This window comes from Rhagoletis pomonella, unplaced genomic scaffold (assembly GCF_013731165.1).
Source record: "Rhagoletis pomonella isolate Grant_MI unplaced genomic scaffold, Rhpom_1.0 Rhpom_scaffold_00007, whole genome shotgun sequence".
Lineage (NCBI taxonomy): Eukaryota > Metazoa > Arthropoda > Insecta > Diptera > Tephritidae > Rhagoletis > Rhagoletis pomonella.
Window position 1 is genome coordinate 51,130,796 of NW_023458561.1, and position 7,828 is coordinate 51,138,623.

A 7,828-nucleotide genomic window follows, 5' to 3' on the forward strand; every position below is an offset into this window, starting at 1 on the left:
TTATAATTTTTTCTTCTCTCATTTTATCGCACCTAACACGAGCTCAAAACCAAATCACTTTGTACTCCGTATTTCGTTTTTGTTTTCTACACTCAGCGGATCGCACCAGTCTTGCAATGCACACAGTTTCCTCTAGGCAAATGAAGTCGGCCAAATCCCCCAAAATGTATAATGTATATGTTGTTTTCATTCGCTTTTTTTCTAGCACTTGAGTCGATTAAATGTGACTAGCAGACGACATATACACTTGAGATTATAATTTAACATTTCAATGTATTGATAACTTCGCTTTCGTGGTTTTACCTTTACCATAACTTGAGAATCTCAGCTATGTATAATCTAACTAACCAATAGCACAGAAACTACTGGTTCTATTGAAGATCACTTATTGAGTTCCAATTTTTTAGCGTCCACCGAACCAATGCTGTCAGCAATGGAAGTGGACTTACGTGTTGCACTTCATAAAAAAACCATTGCTTCCAGTTGTAAATTAAAAGTGGTTTCTATGCTCTGATTAATATTTTTTAATTACAATAAGAAATTTTCGCAACTGCTCAGCGCCCATAGTGAATATTTTAATATCTACCCTAGAGTTCATACATATTTACGCGTTTTCCATTTTTTTTTTAACATAACGGACTCCTCCAACTTTTGCATCAATCGAGCTTATTTAAAGTCAATGCAGTTGTTCACGCTTGCCTGGTTATCAGGTTTTCTGGTTATGTGGTTATATTTCTTATTCAGTTTACAACAATAAAATACAATGCAGAATAAAAACTAAAAAAGTAGTTAAGCGCAGGGCTGGCTTTAGGACGAGGCGGTTTCCCTGGGCCCCAAATTGAGGCGGGCGCAAAATTAAGGTATGGCGTTTAATTTTTTTATTGCATAAATATTCGAATGTAAATTTTCTTCATCGACTGGTGGAGAGTGACTAAGCTTCTACTCCAAACTCTTGAAATCAACATCATAAATATCAGTTATTTACAAAACAAAGGAGATCGAGTCGGGGTTCTAAATGTTGTCAAAATGTCGAAAGTTGAGCGCCCCTCTCACAACTGAAGAGAAATCGGACATAAATGGATTGAAGCTTTATGAAGAGTTCAAACAATTACGATATATTAAATCTGCAGCGATGAAACGGCTATTGGAAATTATTGTGTTCCCTAATGTTTTTGTTTCTCTCAGGATTTTTCTAACTTTGCCAGTGACTTGTCAGCAGGGAGCGAAGTTATTCGAAATTGCAGTTCATCAACGCAGATTGGCTTGTCCGAAGCCATCGAAAAATTTGCTCAAGCCAAAGCACGCAGGTAAACTTGTTGTAATTCAGTCAGTTGTATGGGAGCTATAAGTTATAGTGGTCCGATTTTGACTGTTCCTAATTCCATTAAATCAAGTTGAATTGATTTTTAAATCAAGTGGCAACCATCCTACATGTAGTTAGTTTCTTCAAAGCAATTTTGATTGAATTAATTTTTTTAACCTATTGCATATATTTAATTTAACTTTGTAAACAGGTGGCAATCCTCCTACATTTACTTAACCCTTCGTGAGACATCCAATACATTTGTTTTATCTCGTCGTGCGGTTTTATACCCGTGACTTTGCCGCTCAGTAACTTCCTGTTTTGAAGTGCTCTACACAGCAAAACCATTCAATTTTTTTTTTTACCCTAACAGCGAGAAGTTATACAGAGTTTCGGTTTTCGAGTATTTTGGTAATAAAAAAATTATCAAATCTTTTCAACAACTTTTTGCCTTAAAATTCTCAATTTTTTGGAATCTATGTATATAAAATTTATATACAGTAATATTTTTATTGCTCTAAATAACTCATATTCCGAAAACGACTCCAAAATTAGTCAATATTTACCATTGTTTCTACGACAGAAACCGAAACGATGACTTACAAAAATGAATCTGGCGATAGGTTTAGAATTTTATCTTTGAAACGCCGCTTTTTTCTTTGAAATGGCTTTATTAGTTCTCGTGCAAAAAGCGTTTTTGTGAAGCTCTAAAAATTACAACAACAACATTTGAGCATGGATGGTATCCGTATTCCAGAGCTGTGTAAGTGTGAAATCATTTTCAATTTTAAATCAACAATTTTTTTCTATCCAGTTTTCATTACTTATTCTTCGCTTAGGATTGAGGTTTAAAATTTTTGAATTTTCCATTCTCTCAAAGCAGTTATGAATTCACACATCAACATATTCATAGCAAGATTGAAAAAACCAATGCCCAATCAAAAAAAGGTTTAACACTGAATGAGTATTGAAAAGGCTGCAATCTTTTATGTGTGTGCATTCTTTAACTCAGTACCAATCATTAGTTCAAAGACACCCTGGTAAATAACTTTTTGATAAAAAGGAAGATTTTTGACAATTGCTCAATTGTAAAAATTCAAACCGGCGTTACCCAATTTAAGTTTTTTGGTAGAGGGGATTTTATATCATCTGTTTGGGATTATATATAAAACAGTTGTATTTACATTTACGTTTTAAATATAATTCATGTTTTATCTTGAAAATGTTTAAAATTTACATTAAATTAGATAACTACTTCGCATAAGCTTTACATTTAGGTTGATAAAATTTTATTGAAAATATTTTAAAAATCTTAGTGTCTTTAATCAAAAAATAGCTCATCATAAAAATTGTATCGCCGTTCGGCGTCGGCGTAAGTTTGTAGGTCCCTCCCATTTGTGTGACAGCAAAGGCGCACGCTACAAATCGGAGGAGAAGCTCGGCAAAAACTTAGCAAAAGTGTCAAGGCCAAAATGTGATTATTATAAATAAATTTAGTTTCAAACAGGTCGCAACCCTCTTCAAACACCTCAAAAGTATTCCCAATATTATTTAGTTGTGAACCCGCATGAGTCCGAAATTACCATTTTTTACCAGAATTTCCAGATTTTACCGGAAATCGTACTTGGTTTTCTGGCAACTGAGAGGACAGATAAGAGAGTAAGTAAGGTCATCTCTTTGTCAGAAGCTACCTGGTGGAAAATTCTGGTAAATCTGGCAAAAGATCCGATGTAGTGTGTTTGACAACCAAATTGTAAACAAAAGAGAAGTGCACTCTGCTAATGCATGTTGAAAAGTAAGTAATTCCTTGCTTGAGTGGATGCTAATGAGTTTTGGTTAAATTACAAAACGCTTAAAAAGGTATTAGCTGTAATTTTACGTTTAAAAACTTTAAAACTTTAACACATTACCACCCTATACTCTATATGTGATTGACCATTGAACTAAATCGTTGTTTATTTGGGTAAGATTAAAATATATTTTACTATTCAATATTGGAGTTGGTGTGAAACAAAAATTAATAATTTATTGTTATGTATGCAAATGAGAACTACAATTCTGAGCTTATTGAGCATCTCTTAGTCAAACACAAAGGCAATTTTGCTTGATCAAGTTTCGAATCTAAGAAGAAAATGTTTTTAACAAACAAAAGGTTAATAATAAAATTTGAAGGATTTAAAATATTGCGTATGGTAGCATGAAACGTCACAATCTTCTTAATTGTCAGGCTGTTGATATGGCTACGAAAAAGTGACAATGGAAACACATAGCTGAAGATTTCATACTTACAGTGGGATAAACTTCAAACCTCTAATATAAATTAGTTAAATTTAGTTATTATTTTTTTTTATCAATTTTAAGTTTTCGTTTGGAATAATTTTCATGAACTTATCTATTAGGAGATCTCTTTGGAAAATTACCGTACATCCGATATCTATTGAAATTTTGACATCCTCACTTTTTGGAAAAAGAAGTTCAAGATACAAGTTTATGTGCAAAAAATAAATTAAACAATAAAAGTCTCCTTATATTTATGGAACTTATAATAGAAAAATTTTTATTTCATTACCCAGACTTTATGAATAGCCTACTCTATAAGTAATAGTAGAAATTCCGAATTAGTAAGTTCAGTCAAGACGTCATTCAAAAGTTTTGAAGAAAATCACTTTTCTCTTTTGTGAAAATTTGGGACTATCTTATGCGAGTATTGTCGACAAAATGTTAGTCTATGAATGACTAAAAATTAACGAATAAGTGGTTAATCGCGATTGATGATTAAAATTAATTAAGCGATCGCTGTGGTGTAGTGGTTAGAAGTGCGCACTACCATTCCGCAGGGTGAGCGTCCGAGCCCAGCTCCGGCCAAAAAAAAAAAAGAAAATGTTTTTTGTAATAGTGGTCGGCCCCCGGCAGGAGTCGGCGTAAACCTGTAGGTCCCTCCCCTTTGTGCGACAACGCCAAGGCGCATGCCACAATCGCAGGAGTAGCCCTAACATATGTCGCTGGTCCTCTGCAATAACGGCACAATTCAAAATTTCAGGTTTAGAAAAATACATAATTTGAAAGCTTACAGTATGACTGCATATAATTACGTTCCAAGACATATTATTGCTAAATTACGAAACAAAAAATCTTTAATTGGCTCTACTGAAATATATGAAATTTTTAGTTGTGTCGATTATTATTATTATTAGTAATCATCAATACAATTTCAAATTACATAAACCCAGTCACAGCCCTTTTTTGTATTCGACGCTTCCAGAAATCACATAATACATAAAATAAATAAAAGCTGTTTTGATTAATATTACATAAACTGGAAACTGTTAAAAATAAGTGCGCTTGTGTACAAAGATTTTAGAACCTATTTAGTTCCTAAAATGTCTGTTTGCAACACATAACAATAAAAATGCACATCAAATTGCTAAGAATGATGAAGGAAATCGATTCAGACATGCCTGTTTAACTGGCCGTGCGTGCTCTAAACAAACACATGTTAATTAAGGAGCTATTCAAGTATTATGTAACCACCAGGGGAAAGCGGGGGTCTTGGTTTGGCAACGGGCAACATTTCTTCAAATAAGTAAAACATTAATTACACACGCACAAATTTTGCCTGCAATTTCCATCACAATTGAACACTGCACTTCACTCTCGTTTCGAATTTTTGAAAGCGTTTTTTAAGCTATTTAGTGGTTTAACACTTCTTGTGGGCACTTGATATTGTAAAAAAAATATGCGCAATTCGATCACTAACTACATTTTTTTGTAAAGAACGCCCGTTTGCTTTAAATTTGTAAAAATACAATTATTTTTTTATTTTGTTTACATCTGTCATTTGTTACAAATGAAGAAAAGTCCAAGAGTTGCCAAGTATAAATATCTCTATATCTATTTATTAAAATAATAATTTACAATAATAATTTATTTAATTAATACTTTATTAAAATACAAATTTGAAGTGCAAATACATTTGTAAAACTGTTTATCACGAAATGTTATTAATTGTTTGCAAGCATACTATAGTTTTCATGCATTTTGGGAATAAATAATCTAATATGTGTACATATATATCGTCGTTTAAAGTACAAAACCGCGTATCGTCATTCTGCAAAACCGTGTGATTGACATTGGCTTCCAAAAATTGGATTTGCTCACAAAAGCTCTTGGCTCAATTCTTATCCATTCGTCCTGAAATATACTAGCCAGAAATACGTTTGCTTTATAAAAAAGATAACCATTTTGAAATATGGGTGACTTTACTCTCTAGAAAATAATTTATGCAATTACGCGGTTTTGCATTTTCTTGATACGCGGTTTTGTACTTTAAACGACGATATGTATAGCATGTACTTACGGCGGCCGCCGTAGCAGAGTGATTACATGTGCGTACTTCCACTCCATAGGACCATGGTTAAATACCTGGTCAGATCATAGCCCAAAATAGCAGTCGTCCTTCGGCACGCAATGGCAAACCTTCGAGTATATTTCTGCCTTGAAAACTCTTCTTATAAAATCAGAACTCATGCCTCAAGTTTGAGCAGAAGTTCGGCCAAACACTTAGAAAAATATTTTAGCACCAAATATTTATTTGTTTACTTATTTTAAGGGAGATGGCAATCTTCTGGTTTCACATTTTGAGTACAAAAATTTCAACCCTGATACAACAAATAGTATTAGTACTGAATGATAATGACAGATTGCATTCCCATAAACGTCCAATCATACATGATTGCATGATAAAAATATAGTAAGGTAGAACCGTTCTCTCAATTTGTCGGCCATGATTTTTTTTTTGAAGTTTGCCAACATTTTAAAATCATATAAAAGTGAAAATAAAAAATTGAAATTGTTCGAAATTGTTGTTGCTTGAGATTGAAAATGAAAATGTGTGTGTGAGTTTGTGAGTAAATTTAAAAATTAAATTGTTTGGAAACGTCAAGAATTTTAAAAGTGACTCTCAGCGGTTCTACCTTACTATATTTTTATCATGCATGATTGAGTTTTTTTTTTTGCATTCACATTCTCTATGTGAATGGGTGTCAACCATTCCATAACACACTACATATTTTGTGTTTACAATTTGTAACCAATCTCAAGAGTGGTTGTTAAATTTTTTAAATCAAACAATCACATTTTTGAAACGAAAAAAATGAGAATGCACACTCAATTGATTCAATCATTACACAGCTCTGCCGTATTCTACGTTAAAAAAAAATTCTAAGCATTGCCGCAGAAATTTTAAATTTAGTTGTAGTTTGTAAGATTTGAAAGCGTATTGTTAGTTTCGAAAGAAAGATTCAATAAATAAATACAAATAAGACAAAAAAATAGTATTTCGTTTGTTTATCCAAGTAATTTTGGATTGCCAAACAAACATGATTGCACAGCAAAACATTGAAAACAATGTGGCCTTTTGAAAAATTCGTAATCAGAGACCTCAATAACCCTTGTCCCAATTTGATCTAAATTATCTTGGCTATTTTGTAAACCTTATTTCTTAAAGTGTACAACTTATGAAGTACAATCTCAGTACCCGAAGTGGTGGTTACTCATCGGCCGACATACGACCGCTTAATTGCATTTTTGGTTTTGTGCTCTGGCACCTCAAAAACGCACATCGTCAGTAATGGCCAGTCTCGAAATTTTACAATTCCAGTAAATGAACTAGTCGGTTAATGTACTATTATATTTATTCAGTAGTTTTGTGTTTAACTATAGGATAATATTGAATTTTTAACAACTTTAAAGCTCCCTACTTAACAGTGGCAGCACTCTCTTAACAGTTAAACAACTAGCAAGCAACTTTTGTCTAACAGTATTAAGAACTTAAAGCTTTTACTGATAGAACTAGAAACGTCATCTTTGTAGATTCTTAAACTAACATATATGTACGTACGCATATTGTTACATACATATATATACATATAAGAGATGTACCAAGGCGAATTTATACAAGGTGGTATCAAGATCACAAAAACAACAACCACATGTATTTTGTATTGCGGCTGTTATGTCAAATCTCAATTCGCCCCAAAGTTAACGTGTATTTTGTTTTTGCTTTTGATGGGCTTGCTGTCAAATCGCCTTGAAATGCACACCTATGAAGTAAGCAGGAGCAAGCAAGGAGAAAAAAATCGAACGGTGTCTTTAAGTGCCGTTATCGATGTCGAAACCTATCGCATGAATTCCAGCTGATGAATTTTACGGGCATTAGGGCGGGTCAATTTGTTTTGATTGATTTTTTTGGAGGATTTTCCGAAGAAACCATGATTTTAAAGTCAATTTGGAGTTTTACAAATTGCGAAAATAAGGCTCGAAGAAAATGTAAAAATTTTTTACTGTTGCATCCTTTGGTGGAAGTTTTAAGAAAAAGATAAGTGCAGAAATGGATTCCTCATACCAGAAAACCCCTTACAACGCTATATTCAGCGTAACGACAGCCTGCATAAATAACTTGTGTACTACCGAATATTTATATTATTATGAAAACACTAAAATTGATATCATTATTCAAAGTTTTGT